A 23148-nucleotide genomic window follows, 5' to 3' on the forward strand; every position below is an offset into this window, starting at 1 on the left:
AATATATTACATTGTGCCACATCCTTTAAACAGGGAACATGACTGAGACCTTTTTGATGCCTCCGTGTCCTTTCTGCCATTATCAATTAGTTGCCCTCTCAGCATGCCCAGTCATGAATTGGACCCCATATGAAGTGCACTCAGATGGCAGAGCTTTTAAAGCTGTTTTATGAAGTTTGTAAGACTCTGTCTATGCCTCACACAGGCGGTCATCCATCACTTCTCACCGGTGTGGATGTACCACATGAAATCACACCTTTCTGCTTTTTAAAATCCCTCCATGTAATCCAGACTTTTCAACAGCAAAGAAGCAGCTCAACCAGAAACAGTGGATAGCTTTTCACCAAATGGACTCGAACAGCCCATCGGACTACCTGGAAGCTCTTTTTTTCTATTAAACCCACTTCCAAGGACTTCATCATTTTCTGATTGGTGGACTTGGCTTCTGACTGGCCTACTCTGAGAGCTCCCAGCCTCACATCCGGGGGTGGGAGAGGACCCTACTGTTCGGGGAAATCAGTGCGGAAGGCGGAAATCTTCCACCCAGGTCCGCACGGGTAGAAGTGCCACAACGTGCTCAGAAAATATACCGTCAGCAACCCTGGGCTCCCATGGACTGATGTCACATTAACCAACCTCATGAGAGACTGATGCAAAGAAACCAGAAATTGAATTTATTAATGTAACAGGAGATGTGAAACTACGAACCAGACTGAAATATCAGAGTTCAACTATGAGTACAGATTCTCCTCAACGGCCCAATAACGGGCAGGCAGTCACATGGCAACCATGGACAGAAGCAGAGCAGGAAGGGTTTCTAGATTAACTCAATGGACTAAATTTCTGTTATACGAACAGATCTGCTGCCCAGAAGACATTTAACGCCAATCACGGTGCACTATCCGTGGACAGTGGCTGAGACACGACTGTGAGCACCTGTGTAACTCTCCTTTCCCTGTCCTTTCTGGGCTAAGTGATGCACAGAGGTACAGAGATCCAGGGATGCAGATACCTCTAAACACCCAAAGCCCATCCCTGGGAGCCTGGAAACCAGACAGCCAGCGTTTATATACCAGCTCTGCCACTTACTAGCTCTGTGACCTTGGCCAACTTACTTACTCTCTCCGTGCCTCAATTTCCACATTGTAAACCTGGGATAACAATCAAATCTCCCTTACTCACTTGTTGTGAAGATTGAAGGATTCATTTCTGTAAAACGCTCAGAAAAGAATGTAGCACATTTTTGGTGCTCAACAAATGTGAATTTAATAAGAAAGTGATTTACAAGCCTCCCTACTAATCATCTTCTGTGTTTCATGGCTAGTCTGAGTCCCAAAGGAAATCCTTATTTCCCCTCTTATAAACTCTTGGAGAGCACCCTTCTCTTGCATCTCACCACCTGTTTAAACTGAGAGAAGGGATGCCTCCTCCACACTCCTCTGGTCCATGGAGAGTGCTTCCCCCTTCACACCCCTGACCCCTTGCCAACGGCTAGCACTCTTCACAATAACAGATTGAGGTGTGAGTCCGGAGAGACAAGCAGGGCATATGAAACCTTTCCTTTCCCTCCAGTGTTGGCCACCCTTGGGAAGCACCCGGGATGCTCAGCTCCATGGCAGGGCAGCCCTGTGCAGGATGGGGCAGATCCTCTTAAGGGAAGGCTCGCTGTGGCCCAGAGTTACCTGGGACTGCGTGAGTCTCTAATTCTGGGACACAGTATCATGACACGCATTTTCCCACAGCCCTGAATTTCATGGAGAATGTGGCTTCATCAGTAATAAAGGAGACATTTATCGCCTGCCTGTTCTTCTGTGTCATCTCTCAGTTGGCTGCTGGAGAAAACATGTGTATAAGTATTGGGTCCACTTAAGCCCCAATATATATGAAGTACCAAAAAATTCTGTGGCTTAACATTGGTTCAGGGCGACTGTGTAACGGTCCTGACTTTGCTGATGCTAAATTATGGGTATAGGAACTATGGAACCTCCTCAAATATCTTTCAGCATAAAACCAGCTTTTCTTATTTTCCTGTTTCTTAGTAATTGCCAAAGACTCTAAAATGATGGCTTCATACCAAACAGGAGCTAAACTTTATGAGCCCTTTGACATTCCCACTGTGCTAAACAATTTACATAATTTCTAATTCTCACAATTCTGCAAAGCATATACGAGCATCCCCATCTCACAGACGAGGGAGAAACTCAGAACAAACTGACTCAGGCTCACGTGGCTCAGTGGCAGCACGTGCACGCAAACCCAAGTCAAATCACTACACCCCTTCTTCTATGTACAAAATCACCTCCCACCAAATGACACACAGCGGCTGGGTCAATACTCAGGGAACTCAGTACACTTTTCAGCTTTAAGGTGCTCAAGAGGCCGCTTCTAGCTGCTTTATAAAATCCCGGCTCACTGGTTGCTAACACTGGAATAAAAGACCGATTTTGCCATTGTTTGCACAGTATGTCTGAAATGTTCACAGCGAGATGACAGAATAAAACAAAGATATAAGCAGAATAATTTTTCCAGGTAGACAGACATAATGGACATTGTGCTATTCTGAAGCACTTAGCAAAGGAATCAAAGCAAAAAAAATATTTGTTAAGCCTTCTTTTACAAACAGGAAAATTAAGACTGTATGAAGGTGCAACAGCGCCTCCTATGGCTAAAAAGACCTTCCAGGTTGCCGGGAAAGATGCAACACAAAAATTGCCTGTTGAATCAGAAACAAGAATCAGATAACTAAAAGCTTATGTAGCACATACTGCAGTTTGCTTCGGGGAAGGGAGGGGTATTCAGTATTTAATCTGACATTGCTAATACTCTTGAATATAAACAAAAGACACAGGCTCATGGAAACTCATCTTAGAAGAGGAAAGAATCCAGTCCAGCCATTTTATTTTACAGGAGGGGAGACTGAGATCTGGGATCTTTCCTTACGGCAATCAGCAGCAAAGCTCTCTCTCCTAGGCCTCATGTCATGCACTGTAGCAAAAACCAACAGATCTGTACTAGACCTCTATTCATAAAAGTCACGTCTGTATTTTTCCAACAGTAGGTAATCTAAGTATCTTGCAAAATACTTCTCAAAGAGCCAGGAAATCATACAAGTGTATTGAAATACAAAAACATTTATTTACACATTAAAACAGCATGAGTTTATTCTATAAAAAAAGTGACATGTCAAATCAATGTTTTGATATTTTAAAACCTATTAAGCATGCAGAAAAATAAATCAAAATTTCTTTAATCACAAAAGAAAGAAGCTTATTCCCTTAAATTGATCAATGTGGATTTTTCTAAACTTAATAGTTCTGGTCAGATTTCTACGAATTTAAATGTCTGAGTGGATGGTTACACGGCAACATGACTTCTGAGTTGTAACAACACACATTCTGTGTAAATAATCTTCAAGGCCGTCTGCTTAAGGTGATTTAACTAGTCCCTGTCTCACTAGAATGATACAGATTTCATTAAACTTTCATACTGCACACACACACAAAACCCTGAATCCTTGTTACTTTAAGCCATATTCATATATTCATATATATGCATATTGAATATGCATCAGAAACAAGCCACCCTCTTTAGTATTCAGAGTTGATCCTTCTAAACTATCTGTCCTTGTGACAGCATATTTTTACTAAGCAGCTCTTGGGTGCTTCGTATACAAGGCGTCTACATCTCACAGTCAAACAAGGTAAACGGCATCACTCAAATTTCACAAATGAGGAAATGTACTTAAGCCATGAAAACAACTTACATATTCATCATCAGGAAAGAAAAGAGTAAAGATTTTACTTACAATATTCACTGACAAAACTTTCCTCCATACTAAGACTACATAGAACCAATTCAGTCTTTGTAAATTTTTCTGTCAATAAGCACCACTAGAGAAAAACAAGCAACATCATTAGCAATGGTTGGACTTTCAAAGCCCACTCCTATTTTGCACTATAATCATTTTTAATGTTTTGTTTTTAGTGTTTACAAAGCACTAAAATAAAAAAATAAACTTTTTAAGTCATTGCCTGAGAATGCAACATTTGTGAAAATGTACAATTTCAATTTATGCCACTCTGTCTCACATTCTCACTGGTGTGTCTACTTTGAAGGCTTCATCAAACTGAGACCGCTAAAATCATTCATTGGTGGACTCACAGGAGTTCGGGAAACCACTCAACACGGGGCTGATCAGAGGAGTCACGGAGAAAGCATCCTGTGCAGCCTGGGTTCCAGCCCTGAGTCTGCCAGAGCCAGCTGTGTGAGATTTTGGACAAGCTGCCCCATCTCTCAATCCCTCAGCTGCAAAAAAGGAGACACTGATACCTACCCTTAAACACCTGCTATGAGGTAAAACGTGAGGAAAGCATTTTAGCCTTAGGGAGGTGTCCACTCAGAGCAAGCTTGGTCATTATGATGATGAGGATTACTTTTAATAAGTTAAGGCAGACAAAAAATTAGAAATCACCATAAAGGAGAAACATTTTATGTCAATGAGCATTTCCTTTTGAATGGATTGCAGAATGTTATATAGAATTTTTTCATAAACCAAATTTTGTCCACTAATTATAGATTTACAGGTTCATGGACATGTCTCCAGGAAAAGAATTAGAGCCCTCCTACCTCTGAATACTAAGAAAGAAAAGTTTAAAAAAAATCACGGGGGAGATTATACCTCACTTGAGAGAGTATGTGCTCAGCATGCATGAGACCCTCAGTTCAGACACCAGTAACTCCATTTAAAGACTTTTTTTTTCAAGAAATGGAGAATTAAATCAAAAAGATGGAGGAATACAGAATTTTTTTAGAGACTCAACTCAGATTAAAGATGGGGGAAAAATATCCATTTCTCATAGGAAATCTTGAGAACTATGTAAACCGGATCTGAGTTGTCTAATCTTTTAACATTATTCATGAATTCCTATTACCAAGTCTTAAAACTGCCCGATAACCCACAGGGGTGATACTGATCATAACAGCTGCCAACACGGATCGAGCTCCGGCTAGGACTGCTCTGTTCGGCCATCTCTGCCCCTGAGGCCTCAACAGGCTGAGAGCACAAAATTTTGTCATTCATGAGCATCTGGTGTAAGTCCTCCCTTTGTGCTCCTCACTCTCCCCTCACCAGCCCCTCTGAGGGAAGCACTGTTATCATCTTCCCCACCCGCAGATAAGGCCACTGAGGCACAGAGACTAAATCTGCTCCAGGTCACATCGGCATTAAAGGACGTCTATATTTCTGCTGTTTTACTATTGACAAAGGAATCTGAGATATCAATTCAAGGGAGACAGTTAAATAATCAAGTCTGTCAGGTCTTCACCTCAAAGAGCAGATACTATAGATTCCTGATGTAGGATGAGGCTGCCGCCACAAACTGACTCAGCTTGAAATTAATATCCAAGATGAAGCAGTGGATACACATAAATATTCACGATTGTCAAATCCGCTCACGGGTCTGGGCCCTTCACTGCCTGAACGGGGGTGAAATCCCCACCCCTGTCAGGGATGGAAGCGCGGCTCTCCCCAGTGTCACCCAGGCTTCACGGGCTGTTTCCCCCCACAGGCTGTCCTCAACGATTAAAAATCTCTCAAGATTTTTACACCATGCAAAACTGAAAGACATTTCTGAAGATGGAGCACTTTCTCAGGCTTAAAAATTTTTTGCTTACACTCAGCAAGGGGGAAAATAACACATGACTCTGCAAAGTCTCTGAGCCTCACCACTCACAGGAGTAGAATGGCCTCAGCACAAGATGACTCTTCACGGATGAGAACAAAATAAATCCGCCCCCAACCACAGGCACTCCCAGAGACAGCGCTCAGCAGTCTTCTGCACACTCACGGTTGTGCAGCCCTCAACACCATCTATTTCCAGAACACTTCATCACCCCAGAAGAACACCCCTGTCACAAGCAGTCACTCCCCAACCACCCTCCACCCAGCCCCTTGCAACCATCACCTGCTCTCTGCCTCTGCATGTGCCTATTCTGAGCATTTCAGATCACTGAAGTCAACAATATGTGGCCGTTTGTGTCTGCTTCCTTTCACTTAACGTGCTGTTATGAAGGCTCGTCCATGTTGAAGTCGTATCAGCATCTCTCTCTTTTTTTTTTTGAAAGTGTTAAGGTTTATTAGAAGTTGGTAAGTACTATCAAAAAGAGTAGAGAGGAGCATAAGTGATTGGGTTTCAAAGGGAAAAGGGAGGGTTGAGCAGTCAGGGTGGACTTCCCAGAGCAGGTGGCCTGTTTCATATTCCCCTTTATTTATTTTTTCTTTTTTATTCACTCTTACATCTGAATAATGTTCCACTACATGGAGATACTACATTCTGTTCATCCATTCAGCAGCTATGTACGGACGAGGTCCAGAAGTATGAGTGTAAGAGGTGACTAGGCAGGGATGGCATTTAAGCAAAGGGCAAGATGTGCTTTGAAAAAAGAAAAAAGCCAACAAACAGAGACACAAGGAAATTCAGCGTGTTTCTGAGGAAGTGCATGCTTGCTTCAGCATGACTGCCGTGCCGGGCTGGGGGGGTGGGGAGTGACAGGAGTCACAATGACGGAGTCACCTGAGAATATTCCCCATGCAAGCATCTCAGCCATTTCTCCTCCTTCATCCTGTATTTTAGAGCCATTTTTGATAGGTTTTTTATTTCAAGTAACAGTACTTCCTTACACATCTGATCATCTGCATCAGATCACCTTACCTCCAAGCCACAGAAAGTCATTCACTGACTGGAGCAGCTCCAAGACATAAAGGTGATGGACTAGGGAGTCCTGCAACATCCCGGCCTGCAGGCACAAACCCCCACATGTTCCATAGTGATGTCCGGAAAGTAAAATGCATGGAAATATCTCACTGCTTGTGCACGATATCTGCCCCCAAATTGCCCCAAAATCATGCTGGCAAAGCACTACTGAGCCCTCTCACTACAAAAAAAAAAAAAAAAAAAAAAGATAGAGAGAGAGAGAACAGAAAAGAAAAGAATAAAGCTAAGTAGGCAAATTTAGGGTCTTCCATTGAAAACCAGCAAGCATCACTGCCAGTATCTCAGCTGGAATGGTCCTGTCTTCAAAAACCACTGCGCAGTTACATTGCAAACGTGATAGACATATATGTATTCCACATAGATGATATTACAGTAGGATTTTTCTTTTCGAAATTACCAGTTGCAACATTAACACAAGAGAGTTTATGTTTCAGCTTTAAAAAAATCAATTATCTTCCACTTTCTTAATTTTGAACCTATTATTATTTTATAAAGGGTGCTATGCTGCAAATTATAAACCAACTGTTTGGCTTCTGCCAACAAGAACTTTATGACTTCACTATTTCAGAGCAAGATTTAATGATGCTTTGAGAAGTGGGGCCTGGGGCGCTCACTAACAGCTCTTTAAATACTGACAATGATGTGCTATTTAGGTAATGCAAAGGCTCTAACTCTACATTAACTCAGAATCCAAAGAAACTACACCAAAGCCTTAATTTATCATTTTTAAATTTTGCTATTCTTTTGAATTTTAAATTTCTTAAAAGATAAGATTTTTTTTGAGAAAGACAGCAGCTGTATTAAATTTCCTCTCACCAAGAAAGCAATCTTTATCAAGAATAAATACCCCTATGGAAATCCAAAAGACGGGACGTTTCTAGCTAAGTGAACATGCAGATCTCAACACAAGCATAAATCCTATCAGATCTCACTCGAAAGAGCTCAACAAAGTCCTGGACTACCCTGAAACTTAGCTCTTCTGTTCCAAATGTTGGCTGAGCTAAGATCATCACACAAGGCAGGGAAGAAGAGAAAAGTCCACCTGGCTGCATCCGTTTTCTTCCAGCCACAAGGTGCCGCTAGGGGGTCCCCGTTAATAAGCCCTCCCCATGAGGAAATCCGGCATCCACACTGCCCCTGCCGTCCCCAAGCAGCCCCGACGCCCCTCTCCCACTGGTGGACCCCAGCCTGTCAATGGTCTTCTAATGACCCTCCCAGTTGGTGGCACTCTCCCCCTCTTCCCTGCTTCACACACACACACACACACACACACACACACATACAGCCAGGACAGCCTTCCCAAAGAACAAATTTGATTAAGTCAGCCCCACTTCAAACCCTTCAGAGGCTCCCTGGTAGAGTTCTAGCCCCACCCCCGACCCTGCTCGCCCAGCCTCACCTCAGTACCCAGGTCCCCAATGACCTCAGGTGCCCCCTGACCTTCTGCTAATTCCCACTTGCCTCCAGGCTCATTTTGACGGTTTGTCAAGGAAGCCTTCCTTCCCTCGAAACTCTGCACTTTGGAAAAGGTGCCCCTGCTGTGTTCCTAGAACATTCTACGCTAAGACAACTTCTGACACTGCTAAGCTCTCAAGAAGCAATACATTTTGCTTACTACTGTGAGTCCACCCTCTCTCCCCTGGACACTCAGAATTGCATGTGTTATGAATAAATGAATGAAGGGGTGGGTCTCAAAGGGACGGGCAGAGCTGCTCTCGCCCACCCCGACCCCTTCTTTCTGTAGAACATCAGAAGCAAAACCAGGAGTACCTCTCCTGAGGGTCAATTTCTGCTGACACCATTCACTGCCTCTTCTGTGTCAATTCTAGTAAAAAACCAAGCTCCTCCTAAGCCCTCCATCCCTAGGCCCACTCCAGTGTCCTCCCAAGCAGGGGCACCCTCCACCCTGGACCACACAGTTCACTCTCCCCGAGTCCCCACCCCACAAGCCTCCAGGCCTCTACCCGGGCTGCTCCTGCAACCTGAGTCACCCTCTTGATTCCTTCTCCTGGCTGACTCTTACTCTGTCCTCATAACTGAATGTAGAGCCCATTTCTTCAAGGAAGCCCTCTCTGATGATGTCCTTTAGCTCTTGGCTGGGCTCCCTCTAAAGCAGGACTGCTTGGCGACCAACTGGTGTTTGTCCACCTGCTCCTCTGAGACCATGAACTCTTGGAGGCCACGTGGGAAAAAGGAGTGGGACGATAAGAGGGGTGGGAAGAGCAAAAAGCAAAATCACAGCCCAAGTCCCAGATTCAAGGATTCTGTCTCAGAAGAAAAGAATAAAATGTTTAATACGTATGTCATTTGGCTATGATTTTTGTGGCTCATGGAAAGCAAGAGGTTGGTGTTCTAGTCTAAAATCCAAGTTACATGCAAAGAAATGTACATATTCATATCCAAAGGAAACCAGAGCTGCTCAACAACAGTTTGCAGTTAAAATCAAAGGAACTTTGATAAAGGCAATCTCTATCTCTCTCTCTTTTTTTTTTTTTTTGTATCATATAGTTGTAGAAGTATTTGTGTAACTAAGTGATGGCTACAGCCTATGATTCTGCACTGGAGTGTTTGGGGCTGAGGAAGCCCAGATTATATGCACTGTGTAAATACAATCACACCAAAACATTGACAGGTGCCCTAACGGCTGAGCTGAAGTTCCAAAGCAGACAACCTTACGTTGCAAGACAGCTCTCATTAGAAAGTAAGGAATGCAATGTTCTGTACTCAATTACATGCGTTATATGGGCCATTAAGCGATAGTGCATCTTGTCTAATGAAACCCCAAAATAAATTGTTAACGTCGATTTTCTCCATCTGACCCTTCTTTGCTAACTTTGGATATCAAACCCTCACTCCATACGAAAGCTCAGATCTACGCTGCAGCAGGTTACATCCCGTGGAAGAAAGCCTATCAAGGGAGAACTGGAGAGTTTCCCTTCAGAAGCTGCTAAGTCTGGTTTTGCACCTCTACGTCATTTGCCACCACGTCATCGTCAAAGGAGTAAGACCTTACCTCTGTGGGGCGAAAATCACTGCGGTGCTTCTGAACCATTAAAGAACACTGAGCTTTGTGAAACAGTCCTGAGGCACTTAAATCGTACTTTTTGTGAAAGGCTCCAAAACTGACACAATTCACCAATCCAGGTACAACAGGGAGGTACTGGAATTAGTAGATAGAACATGCCCTTGAAGTCTGACAAGGCCCTGCTTGAATCCTGCTACAGCATTGACTAGCCGCTAAACGGACCAATCCCTTAAACCCTCTGAGAAGGCTTCCCAATCTGCAAAAGTGGGCTGCCACCGCCCACCTGGGAGACATGGATGTGAATGCAACACGCAAGTAGTGAGGCCGACTGCTACCTGACACGAGACCTGGCTAGTTTCCCTCCGCTGCCCTTCTCCCCCTTTAAACTTGCAATGTTCCCCCTGGTAAGGGTCAAGCCCCAGGACCAGACTGCCCGATTCTTCTGTGTATCCCCGTATATATGCCTTATCTTTAGGAGGCCAGAAAAAGAACTATCTCCTCCAACGTCACTATCAATGTTCTTAAGAGTCTGGGTTTTTTTAACTCTATTTTGCAGGGAGACAATTCCAGAACTGTCCAACCACCATTCTCCACTTTGGCTCCTTCTCACCTCAGATCTTCTGATGGCTGGCCTTTTGTTCGTGGGAAAGAGAGTCCGCTAGGGTGGAGACTCCCTAGGCCTCTGTCCCTCCCTCACAGGTGAGTGTGACTACATTCTCAAAACTCCCCACTCCGACTCCATCTTCCGAGGAGGTTCCCCTCCTGGAACATGCAGCCCCTGCTTCATCCCCAGACGCGCACGCGTGGCCACAACCTTCCATTCAGATTTCTTCCTGGGTGGCCCTGCCCACCCCCAAGACCCTTAAGGATAAATGCCATTGCTCTGAAAATCCCAAACGCCACTGAGTGACACGCCAAAGCTGCATGGTCTGGGCTTTCCTCCAACCCAGGCACAGCCCTGACCCGCCTCAGCCTCAGTCTGCACCTCTCGAGATGAGCTCATCCACCTGCACGGCTGTGAACACCAGCTAAGAATGACGACTCCCAACGTGTATCTCTAGTCCGGCTCCTTCACCTGAGCCCCGGGGCCATAGACCCGAGTGCCTCTTTGAAGTCCTAACTTGGATGACAAATGGAATCTTAAAAATGCCTCATGTCCACCATTTACTCTAGAGTTCGATTCCTGGCAGGTACTTCCCAGGCTCCCGATTTTAGTAACAGACCCAGAACCCACCTAGGTGTTTGAGGTCACATTGAATTTCCCCTGTTCCTCCCCCCGGCCCTGCCCTGGAATCAGTCCTGTCATTTCTATCGCTAAGCCAGTCTCAAATCTGGTTCTGCAAGGACCACGGATGGAACCCCACAAGCTCATAGCAAGGTACAGTGCGTCACAGTCTTCCGAAGAGAGCTCCCTGGAGGGGGAGGCATCTCCTGCCGCTGGTCACCTCAGAAGGCACTGGATTCTCACAAAGGAGGCCCAGGAGAAGGGACTCAAGGTTCTCCTGTGGTCTGAAATTTGAAGGGCCCTAGGTTTGGGGCAGTTCCGAGTTAGCAGACACACCTGCCAGTGAGCAGATGAGGATGGGGGAACCCAGGCAAGGCTGTTCTCACTCCGACCCCTGGGCTATCGGGAGCCACGGGAAAGGCCTGTGTCCAAGGCACAGCCCAGCCTTCACAGATCCCAGCCTGCATTTGCCAACCCAGATAGCCTAGACACCTTCTTGCTACTCTTACTTCTGTTCTGTTCCCCCCCAGAATGTGATGGACTCTTTCAGAATGTCTGGCCTGTCTCAAGCGAGACCAAGTCAGTGAAGGATGAAGTGTCCACAATTGGACCAGGGCATGAAAGGAGAAACAAGGTCTCATGGCCAGCATGACGGTGGTGGCCAAACCCTTTCCCCGGGTGAGATGAACCAGGGTGTGGGTGAGAATGCAAGGTCACTTCACGGCTGAATGGGGTGTTGGAGACTCACTACCGCAAACTAACGACACGGCCGTCAGTGGTGGACGTCAGCTGCAACAGACACGGAGTCAGCTATTTACTGCCAACATGGGTTAATAGTAAAGGCTGGTTCAGGGAGGACTGCATGGCTGCTGAGGCAAACCACAGACCCGGCTCTGAATGCCCACTGGCTGGAGCAGAGAGGAAGCTACGGTCCCCTTTAGCGGTCCCTGTGTCCACCAGATCCAAGTGAGCCAGCTACTTAGTAGAAGGCCATATTGTTCTGATACTGAGAAAAACCAGCCTCGTAAAGGGAAAATAAGAGTGGCATGGAGTTTAGTCCCGCTCCTGCCTCTCTATGAAGGCAAAGTAGAGTAAATGGCCCGGAGAAAGTGAATGCAAAAACAAAAAACAAAAAACACAAAACCGGTGACTGCTTCCTCCAACAGCATCCCCTGCAGCTGCTCATCTCCGAGCCTGCCACTTTCTCACCAGTGACCACCGGCCAGGAAGCTCCGTCACGCACGTCACACAGCAAGAGCCCGGAACCTCGTGCCAAGCACGTTTGTGTGAAAGCCAGAATCAAGGAAGATGCTGCAGATTTTGAATTTCCAAGTTTAAATACTCCATGAAAAAAATCCCTCAGCAGCCGCCTAAATCAATTCACATCTCACTTCTTCAAAACAATCAAACAAATTTAATAAGGGTGCATTTGTCACCAAACATAAGGAGGACCAAACTGGTTCCTCAAAGCAAGGATTTTAACAGGTATCAAACACCAGTGGGTGATGTGCTAACAAAGCAAAAATTCCAAAAAACTAGAAAATAAAAAGATGACTAGGATAATATATGGATCAAGGCAACTGTTAAGGTTTTTGCTTTTTAAAGCGATGGGGACAGCACGGAGGACAATCTGGCTATTTCCAATGCAGGGTGTGCACAGTCCACTTTTCAGACACAACAACATGCTCACAGGGCGGTAGAAGATAGAAAGGGAAATAGAAAAAGGAAAAGAGGAACAGCGAAAATTAGAAACACATGAGAACAAAAATAACTGACAGCAATTACAAGAATTTAGGTGAGTTTGGTGAGGACAGGGACGAGGGGACGGTGAGACCCACCCTCACCTATTGTTCCAGGGAAGGCAGGGGCCTGAGGCGAGCGGCGCTGCCGGGGGACCCCAACGTGGTCAGCGCCCCAAACCTAAACTTCACCTAGATGCGTGTAGACAGCTTTTGAGCTACAAAATGTGGTCGCATTTCAAGCTGGACAATTTTACTCACTCCCACCAAGAGTAACAGGAGAGATTTAGGTTCTGTTCCTGCACCAAAGCATTGTTTAAAAAAGTAATGACTGTGGAATAGTAAAAGCAACAATGGAGTAAAAGTGACTGAAGGAGAGCGTACTTGACCCGAGCTCACTGGCCGCGTTATCTCACTGACGTTCAGATGCTGGCTGAGCCCTTATGGTACCAAAACAGACAGACCCACCAGGAGGGAGGTTTAATGCGCTGCTGTATATTGATGCCGAGAGCCATGCCTGGTACACGAGGTTCTGGGTAAACAATGGTGACAGTGCCAACCACTATGGGCTAAGCACACAACCAGCTACTCCGCCAAATCCCAAGGACACACTTCAAAAGGCAAAAACAAGCTGGCATTCTCTGGTGGGTCTGCAGACTCAGAGCCAAGCAGTTGCTGAGCAAACATATCACCTGTGCCTCCTGTGACAAAAGAGGAGGCAATGGCCAGGGGTCTGGGGCAGGGCTCCAGGCTTCCACTGCTCACCCACCATTCTGTCCAGGGGGAGAAGGTGGTCCCTGCTTACGTTGCACCGATGCACCTACATTCACTGACGCCTGGGGACTGAGCAGGAGGTGACAGGTGACGGGAATGGAGCCAGCCTGGGAGTGGCACGGTGCTGGCATCTGTGCCCTCAGCTTTGCCCAGACCACTACATCTGCCAGCTCATCTACAAGAAGCAGAAGGGGAGAAAGCGGTGTAGATCACAGGGCCCTGCGAGGACAAGTACAGGTCATGGCCACGATATGCCTCGCCCCTTCCTTAAGCCACAGAGGTATGTCCGGGAGGAATTGAAAATTCATCCAGAGCCCGCCAGGCACCACAAGCAGGTGGGACTCGGGTCCCCTGTGCCTGTCACTCACGGGACTGGTCTGGACTATCTTTTTATCAATTCTCTGGCATCTTCTCCTCCAACTTACCAACAACCAGAAAGTAGAATCTGATTTTAGACTCACAGAGAATCGCAGAACACCTCCTCCTCTTCGGGCCCGGCAGCACGTGCCAGGTCTTCCGACCGTCACCTGTGGGACCGCCATGAGCCCTCTCCAGAGTCAAGGCACGAGGCCATAGGCCGGGGGGACACAGATTCCCACAATCTCCCCAGCAAAGGGGGACCACCTCTCGGCAAAGGCATCTCACCCTATTCTGCCCGAGGGATATCTCGATAGATACACAGGGAAACAGAGCAGAAGGTGGGGGGATAGGCAGCCCAGAAGAACTCGTCTGCACTTCCAAGGCAAAGTGGGTCCGTTGACCTAATCACAGGGACAAAGTGAGGACGAATCTTTCACTGCTGTGCCCCATACTCCGTGACACGCATTTCCCTGCGTAAGGAGCTCATTTGGAAGCCCCTGGCAGTGTTTCTGTTGTCCTAAATTGGCATGGTGTTTGTCAGGCAGGGAGAGAGGGCCTGAGCCGTGCACTTGCTGGACCTGGGAAGCAGGAGACACTGGCTCCACCCCCAGCTCAACCAGCGCCTCATTCTGCATCTCAGGATTCAGCATGACATCTATAAGCAAAGGGATGAGACTGTCCCAGGAGAGGCTGTCCAACAGGAATGAAATGTGAGCCATGTAAAGAAAGTTTCCCAGTTGCCACATTTAAAAATGTAACCCCCCCAAAAAAACCCCTAGAAACTGATTTTAAGAACATATCTTACTTATTCTACTGTATGTAAAATACTATCATTTTGACACGTAATCAATAAAGAAAGTAACAAGATAGTTTACATTCTTTTTACTAGACAAGTCTCAGCGTCTGATGTGCATTTGACCTAGAGCACATCTCAGCTCAGAGCAGCCTCCTCCCCAGCTCTCCTAGCATCAGTGGCTTTGGCTACTCTATTGGACAGCAACTCCAGGGGTCACACCAGGGGAATTGGCTGAAAAGCGGGAGTAAGTGTCCATAATAACCCTAAAAGAATCTCTCCGAAACAAAGGCGGATTCACTTTTAAACGTCTGAAAACCGGCGGGTTTCACCTCCCTCACGCCTTGGCTACAAGACAGCCCTCCTCCTTGCTGATACCTTTCTGGATGTAGGGAAGCAACCCTTCACATAGCCAGGTTGGCCGGGCATGCAGGTAGACTTTCCTGCTCTCTGTGTCCAGTCCCACGAAGTCCTCCTTCTCAAACAGGATGTAGAGCAGGAGGATCTTGTCCCCAGACTTGTCGGATGCACCGTCCAGGCACTTGGACTTGAGCATGATGAAGAGAGACTCAGTGAAGTCCTCGATCCTCTTCTCCACCACACTGCAGTCCTCGTAAATTGAAGGCCACGTCGGTGCGCGGCTGCTCGGCCACCTCCCAAATGCAGCACAAAGACAAAGAGCCGAGAGTCATAGAGCATGGTGCCATACAGCTCCTCTGCACGTGGAGCTTCTCGAAGGTCTTGGCCAAGAGGCAGTCGGTAATGGTGACAAGGCTCACGACCTTGTGGTGGGTCTGGAAGTCGCTCCACCCATTCTCGGGTGCATAGTGGTGACTTTAGTGGATACAGAGTCCCCACTGCGAGCCGCAAGGGATGATCTGCCTCACCAAGGAGATTCGCTTATAGATGCAAAAGAAATTCTGCTCTGAGATGATCCCCACGGGTTGGACCACCACGGGGAGAGTCTGGTGGTCCTCAGCACACTGCACGTAGTCAGGGATGTTCATGTTGCAGGCCCTGACGAGAGGGAAGAGGAGACCGAGGTACATACTGTGCTGCGGGCTGCGGGCCTCACTGGGTTGCGGTGACCTGGTGTGTACCAGTCAGAAGGCAGGGGAAGCCCAAGCAAAGCCGGGGGTACAGTTTGTCCTCAGCGTCTGCACATGGCTACCGCAGCTCAGGTCACATTACGCAGCTTTTGGTCTAGGCCTCCGCCCTCTGCAGAAAAGGGTCATTTCTTGTTTTCTGTTTCCAAGCACCTAGCCAGGTCCTGATGCAAAGTCAGTGCTCAAAACTGCTGAATAAAGGAATGAATAAAGGAACTGCTTCCACAACCCTCAGCAGGATATAATGCAAAGAAACACAGTAGGATCAAAAGACCTGGATTTCAACTCCAATTTATTTGAACTCCTAAGCTGCAGAATACTTGATAAGAAAACTTGCTTTGGGGAGGATGGTACAGTTCAGTGGTAGAGCACATGCTTAGCATGTATGAGGTCCTGGGTTGAATCCTCAGTACCTCATTTTAAAAAAAATGAAACAAATAAATAAACCTATTTACCCCCCTCAAAAAATATTTTTTGAATTCCAAATTCAAGAAAAAAAAAAAAACACCTTGCAATTGACACAACATTGTAAACATGAGTATACTTCAATTAAAAAAAAATCCTTGCCTTACAAGAATATATCTGGATTATGGAAGTTTACAAATGTAAAATGCCTAGGGTCCCACCTGCATAAGAAGAAGGAACTGTACAAATTTACTATCCCTCATTTATGAGCTATATTTCCTTTGGGGGGTTTATAACCTCTCAGAGCTAATTTTCTCAGATTAAAAAAAGAAGGAAACATTACCGGATTCTCCATACTGCTGAAGAATCAGATAAACCTATGATAGCATCAGACCCACAGAGTTTACTCAATAAATGCTTGTTGAATGAATGAATAAACAAGCAAAGTGAATGCTGCTCCCTGCCACAGAGCATCATGATGGTACTGCCTGGAAATCCCAAGCCCACGTTTCACCCGACTCTACACTAACCATGGGTGACCTGGGCAGGCCTGTGTGCTCCTCTTAACCCCAGTTTAATCATGAATAGGAATGAGGGCAATAACACAAACCTCAAAGGGTTAGTGAGTCATTACTGAATTGTATCCCAACTTTGCAAGATGGAACCTTTAAAGAAACTTGGGCAAAAAGTCCGTAGGCCCTCTCCATATTATCTCTTACAACTACATGGGAATCTACATTATATCTCAAAATAAAAAGTCTAATTTATTAAAGAGGCTATTGAGGTTAAATGAGCTCACTGTCTCAAATAAGGAACACACAGTACAAATAGGTCAATGCCCAGCAAATGAGATACACTCAGTAAATATTCCCACTGAGCCCACTGGTCCCTCCAACTTCAGAGCACGATGATGTGTCCTCATGGCCAGAGGCCCCTGCACCTGAAACTAACAAAGCTAATGGTCCCCACTTTCAAGAGCCCCTGCCACCACCGTAGGTCTAATTTTGTACTTGTAATTTTTTTTCTTTTTATTAAATAGAAAAACGTAATTGCATAGCCTTCAGGTCACCAAAAGCTGACTACAGAGATCATGATGGCAGCCCTTCTTCGTGAAACAATAAAATGAAAAGCCATTTACACAAGATCTCTGTGTAAATCTACTAAGGAACTTCATCCTGGACTGAGAGGAAGAGGCCTGGGGAGGAGGGGGCCATCTGCGGCACACAGACCCATGGGCCACCTGTCCCACGATGGACTTTAGACCCAACACTCACCCTCAAGGAACTTCAAAATAGACACAGACAGAGTGCTGTGGACAAGATTTTTTTTTTTTAAAGAAATCCCAGATTCTCTCGCAGGTTTTGTTTCTACCAAGAAACAAATGTCTTATGTGTATAATGTTTCACAAAAGACTTAAATTATTATCACCCCAACTAGGCGCATTAAGAAACTGAGGGAGAGAGTTTTATCACATTGTGCAAGATTAGAGAGAGGCAAAAAAAAAAATATTAGAGAGAGGCCACGTAGGACACTGTATTTAAACCCAAGCCCCTGTTCCAGTGCTCACACTAGAAAGTGGGATATACTGCCCCTTTCCTGCCCTCTCCCTGCAATAAATGTCTGAAGAGTCTTTTCTGTGCCACCTGGAATCACAATCACTTCAATTTTCCACAAAGAGCTATGTCACTCCTTGGAGGATGTGTCAAAATCTGTATGTTGAATGGGAGGAGAGATTTGTATATTCGGTTTCTCAAAGGAAACATGGCTTAAAAGAAACTGAAAAGCACTTTTCTAGTCTAAGTCTTCATTGTGCAGAGAAGGAAACGGAGGCTCAGAAGAGATGAGGAAAGGGCCTTATTAACAAATATTGCCTCAGCGCAGCACCAAGCCAGCCTTGGGTACTTCTGGGGGAGTATCTGGAAGGCCCAGGAGAATGAGTCTTAGAAAACGGAAAGAGAAGAAGCATACACGGACCCGTCTCTACACCACCATACCTTGAAGTTCCACCAAATTACCCAGTATGGGTGCAGCCAACATTAAGGTGGGCTAAACAGGTTATAGAAACCTGGAATTCTCAACCATAGTGGAAATTCCAACGTTTACTATGTTTTTTTTCCCAGTTCAAGCATCAGCTCAGTGGGCACTCTGTACCAGGCACTATATGAGGCCTGGAGTTCTCCCAAATACACAACTCTTATATCACGTGTGCAAGCCACACACAGGCCCACCAGAAGGAAAATGTCCACAGATAAGGTGGAATTACTGAAACTGAAAGCAGCCAACCAGCATATATTACTAGCAAATACGGTGCTGCTAGAAATAGACTCATGGACATAGAAAGCAAACTGTGGTTAGCAGGCAGGAAAAGGGGGATTAACAGATACACATTAATAAATATAAAATAAATGACAAGGACCTACTATATAGCACAGTTAACTATATTCAATTTCTTGTAATGAGTTGTACTAAAAACAATCTAAAACATATGTAGATACATATGCATATGTTTATAAATGAATCTCTGCTGTACATCTGAAACTAACATTCTAAATTGACTACACTTCAATAAAAAATAATTTTAAAAAATAAGTAAAAATAAAAGCAACGCCATTTAGAAAAAATAAAAGAATACTCTGATCCCCTTAGCTGTAGGTGCTGGAGAATTCTGGTTACAAACACCAAGTCCACTGGATCACTCCAGCACTGGCTGTCACTCTTTCTGACCATCAGAGAGTCACTTGGCTTCAGTGAGTTTACTTTTCTCTTTTGTGAAAGGCTTCAGTTGCAACTAACGATGTATAGAATCTCATCATTCACAAACCCAACAATTAAAGAGGACTTCCCATGGGCCAGGCTCTGGAAATATGAAAATATAGGGTCCGAGATATATTCATGGGTAGAAGAAATTTATGCCATAAAGACATTAATTCTTCTTGCTTTGATAGACAGATTCAATACAATTCTGTTTAGATTTCCTACCAGATTTTTTATGGGTAACAAGATAATTTATGGTCAGGAACAACCAAGAAACTTCTTTAGAACCAGCACTGGGAAGGCGTGGATAGGTCACTCATTTCCACTGGTCTTTCTGAAGTGATGAAAACGTTCTGGAATATTAATGGTTGCACCACTGTGAATATGCTAAAGCTGCTGAATTGTAGCATTTAAGTGGGTGGACTTCATGGTGTGTGAACAATATCACAATAAAGATGTAAAATGAAAAAATATTTCTTGACAATTATTTTTCCCTCTATACTACTAGTCTGCCCCACAATTTAAGAAGAACAAAAAAACCAAAACAAACCAAATTTTGCCAGGAGCTCTTTAGGACTGCAAAGTCCCTGAGTCTCCAACGCCTCTGGTGGTGCTGTTCCTGTTAACACACCCTAGCTGGGCTGGGCTAGTTAGGGATTGTTACTATCTTTTTAAGATCGACGGCCACACGTTTCACCCTGGGAGAGGGAAGGATGGAGGATGTCACAGCCTCATGCCTTCAGCTCATTTTTAACTGAACCAAGCCTTGCTTTCAACACTGTAATCCCTCTCACTATAAAAACAGTGACATCATCAAGCACCGCCATCAAAACACGTGAAAGTGTTCAAGGTACTTACCTGGGGCAGAAACACTGAGGGAGGAGACGGAAGCTCGCTCAGCACTGACGCTCCCTTTTCCCGACTCCACCAGGAGAAGCTGGGGTTCACAGCCGGAGGCTCTCAGCCCGGGGAGCAGCGCCCACACCACTGAGCTGGTCCCCAGGGAGCGGGAAAGGGAGAGGAGGGCAGCCCCGGGGTCGCGGGGCAGGGAAAGCGAGGGGGGGGACGCGGGCTGTAGCCCCGCTCGGAGGCCAGCACCAGCCCCAGGCACCCGCCCCCGTCCGGGTCCGCAGACCCCGCCCGCCCGGTACACAGCCCGCCTAGGGGCGGGGACGGGCCGGCGCCCGAGGAGAGGCAGCCCGGTAGGAGAGGACTCGCGGGCGGGAGAGGGGAAGGGGACGCCAGCCGCGGACTGAGGGGAGCCCGGCTGGGGCGAGAGGCGGCAGGTGCACACTTGGCCCTGGACAGCTGTGGCCGGAGCGCCAGGGCAGGAGCCAAAGTCCTACCAGGCGAAAGAGCTGAGAAGCCTTTGGGGCCGATCCCCGGCTCGGAGTTGCAGCTTCCAACCCTCGGTCCAGCTGGCACAGACTGCGCATGCGCAGCAGGGCCAGCGATCCTCTCTGGGTTCTGCAAGAGAAGGTGGGGAAGCGAGGGAAGGAGAAGATGGGAGGAGGAGGCGAGAAGGGGAAAAGTGGAGGGAGAGACATGGACAGGAGGAGCAGAGAGAAGGCAGCGATCTGGAGGGTGGAGGAGAGTAGCAGAGATGGAGAGAAATAGTTTTAACTCTGGGGGCATCCTGAAGGAGGCAGCAGTCCTGCCTCTGCACACTTCTCTAACCCTTCAAGGCCCGCAGCTCATATTTTACCTCCCTGGCCCAGCCCTCCACCCAAGGCCTCTGCAGGACCCCTACGGGGATCACACCCGTTGCCCCCAAGCGGAGCTGGGTTTCCTTTTGCTCTGGGAACCAAGCACCCGCAGGTGTTGTCGCTCAGAACTACCTTGGAAAGAGTACATATTCCCCTTTTACATGCTGGGACACAGGCAGGCAAGATCTCTGCCTTACCTCCACTGTCCCAGGTGTTGTGCTGGCGGGGAGCGGGAGGTACAAGGTCAGATACCAAAAGGAGCATACTGCCTGAGTTTTGGTGCTTAGTCCCCATCCTTCCTGAGTAAACCACTCCCCACCCTCGGGGAACCATCAAGGGCTCACAGTATTTCCCTGGGTGTGGGATAGCTGCCCTCAATTCCAGTGCCCAGCTTGCTAGGAAGATAGGAGTGTTACTGAGTCCAAATTCATTCTCCTTAATGCAGGACAGGCCAGTAAGTTGGGAGACCAGGTGTTGGGGCATGGAATAGCAACATTCTGTAGACCTAGATGGCAAACTAATGTCCTGGAAAACCATCTCCCAAAGTCAGAATTCAGGCTCCTTTTCTACGAGATTGGTTTTTGCAATCTTCTTGATGTAGTAATTCTTTGTTGTTAGAATCCTTTGTTCTTGCAGCTATCTGCCTGGGTCAGATCCCTGTAAACCTCCAACAAAACAAACGTTATTTTCTATTATGTAACTTGTTATCTTTATATGAATGGAAAAGTGTTAAATATCCTTAAAGGTCAGAGCATTCAAAATAGGCTCTCCTGTATATTTTAGGCTCTAGGCAACATTGTTTTACAAGCAAGATGAAGCCTAGGAGACAGAGCACAGGGTTAAGTCAAAGGAACAGATCTAATATGGAGTCAGATTTGTTCTTTTCTATTACCAGGGCAGAAGACACTTGAGGATTTAAATCCCTTTAAGTTAAAAATAAGTAATACTTTAAAGGAATTTACATACATAGGTCGGAATGTGCATAGCATATCTGCAAAACACACAAAGGATTGTAAACAGTGGCATCTCCAGGGAGGGCTGAAAGAAGAGAGGATGAGGGAAAACTTCTTTCACTTGTGTATTTTTGTGCTCTGTTTGAAATTTTTTAACCACATGCATGTATTTCTTTTTCAGTTAAAAAAAATGTGTAATGGAGCAAAGGAGTAGGAAGCTCAGCAAATACAGCAGCCATGGAATCACTGAGCCATCACTTTTGATTTTAGCCAGGAAGCATTTATTGACTCTCTCCTATGTGCCCAGTGCTATTTTAAGACTTCTTTTATTTTTTTTCATAAAATAATAAAGTGCTATTCCTCACCCCTGCCCATGGCTGGTGGAAAACCAAATGAGTTTTTATTGAGTTGTTTTCCAAGAAGTAGAGATCAGTTATAAACAGAACACATCTTCAGGGCAAAACAGGCGGAGTGGTTTTCCAGCAGGCCAGATAGCTATGAAGGGTTTTCAACAGAGGCACACAGAGGCTGAGAGAGAAGCCTCCAGGACCCTACAAAAAGCTGCCCAAACTGCCTTCTCCATGGCACTACTGAAGTAGGAAAGAAAAAATCTGACTCCATATTAGATCTGTTCCTTTGACTTTAAACTTGTGCCCTGTTTCCTAGGCTTAGACTTGTTGGTTCTGCACCTTTTGTAAAACAATGTTGCCTAGAGCCTGAAATATACAGGAGACCCTATTCTCAAGGCTCTGACTTTGAAGGATATTAACACTTTTCTATTCACATAAAGATAACAAGTTACAGAATAGAAAACAACATTTGTTTGTTGGAGGTTTACACGGATGTGACCCAGGTGAAGAGCTGCAAGAACAAAGGATTCTAACAACAAAGAATTCATACACCAAGTTTGCAACAACCAAGCATTCCCACTTCCCATTTTTAATATAAGAAGAGCCTGAAATCTGACTTGGGGTGATGGTTCCCCAGGACATTATTCTACCAATTCTCAGGTGGCTTTCCAAATTAAAGTCGCTATTTCTTGCCCCCAAAACCTGGTCTCCTGATTTATTGGCCTGTAATGCACAAGCAGAACAAGCCTGGACTCGGAAACACAGACATTGAAAGTACCCATTTGGTATATTAAATGACATGCTTCTACTCATCTTCCTGACGTTTTATTCTCTTGAACACTCCTGCTATGTTTATGAAAAACCTGTCATGTGGACACATTTCCACCTCTAGCCACTACCCTTCCAGGTAAGAACTGATGCCAAGAAGGCAATGGAAGTTGCTAGAAGGTATTACATGGACAAAATAGAGCAGAAGTGGGTTCTGGCTGATGTTCAGGAGCAGGCTGGAACACCTGACAAGATGTTATAAGTACGGCTAGACAGCTGGGCACCAAAGGAGAAGCTTCTAAACTTCCATGAGGGACTTGTTGGATAGGAAGGAAAAGTCCCAGACTATAGCTCGGATTCCACCACGAGCTTCCTGGGCGAGTCTGGGCAAGTAATTTAAAATCTCTAGGCCCGTGC

At 45.9% G+C, this 23148-nt stretch overlaps 1 protein-coding gene across 1 annotated transcript in view; it reads right to left on the bottom strand.

Moving 5' to 3' along the window:
• Positions 1-23148, bottom strand: part of LOC141578890 (uncharacterized) — a 190692-nt gene that overhangs the window by 145495 nt on the left and 22049 nt on the right. Inside the window, exon 14 of the mRNA XM_074372620.1 lies at positions 19813-20531. The gene's annotated coding sequence lies outside the window, so the exon portion shown is untranslated. The remainder of the gene's footprint in view (positions 1-19812; positions 20532-23148) is intronic.

The sequence above is a fragment of the Camelus bactrianus genome, chromosome 1, assembly GCF_048773025.1.
Source record: "Camelus bactrianus isolate YW-2024 breed Bactrian camel chromosome 1, ASM4877302v1, whole genome shotgun sequence".
NCBI classification, from domain to species: Eukaryota; Metazoa; Chordata; class Mammalia; order Artiodactyla; family Camelidae; genus Camelus; species Camelus bactrianus.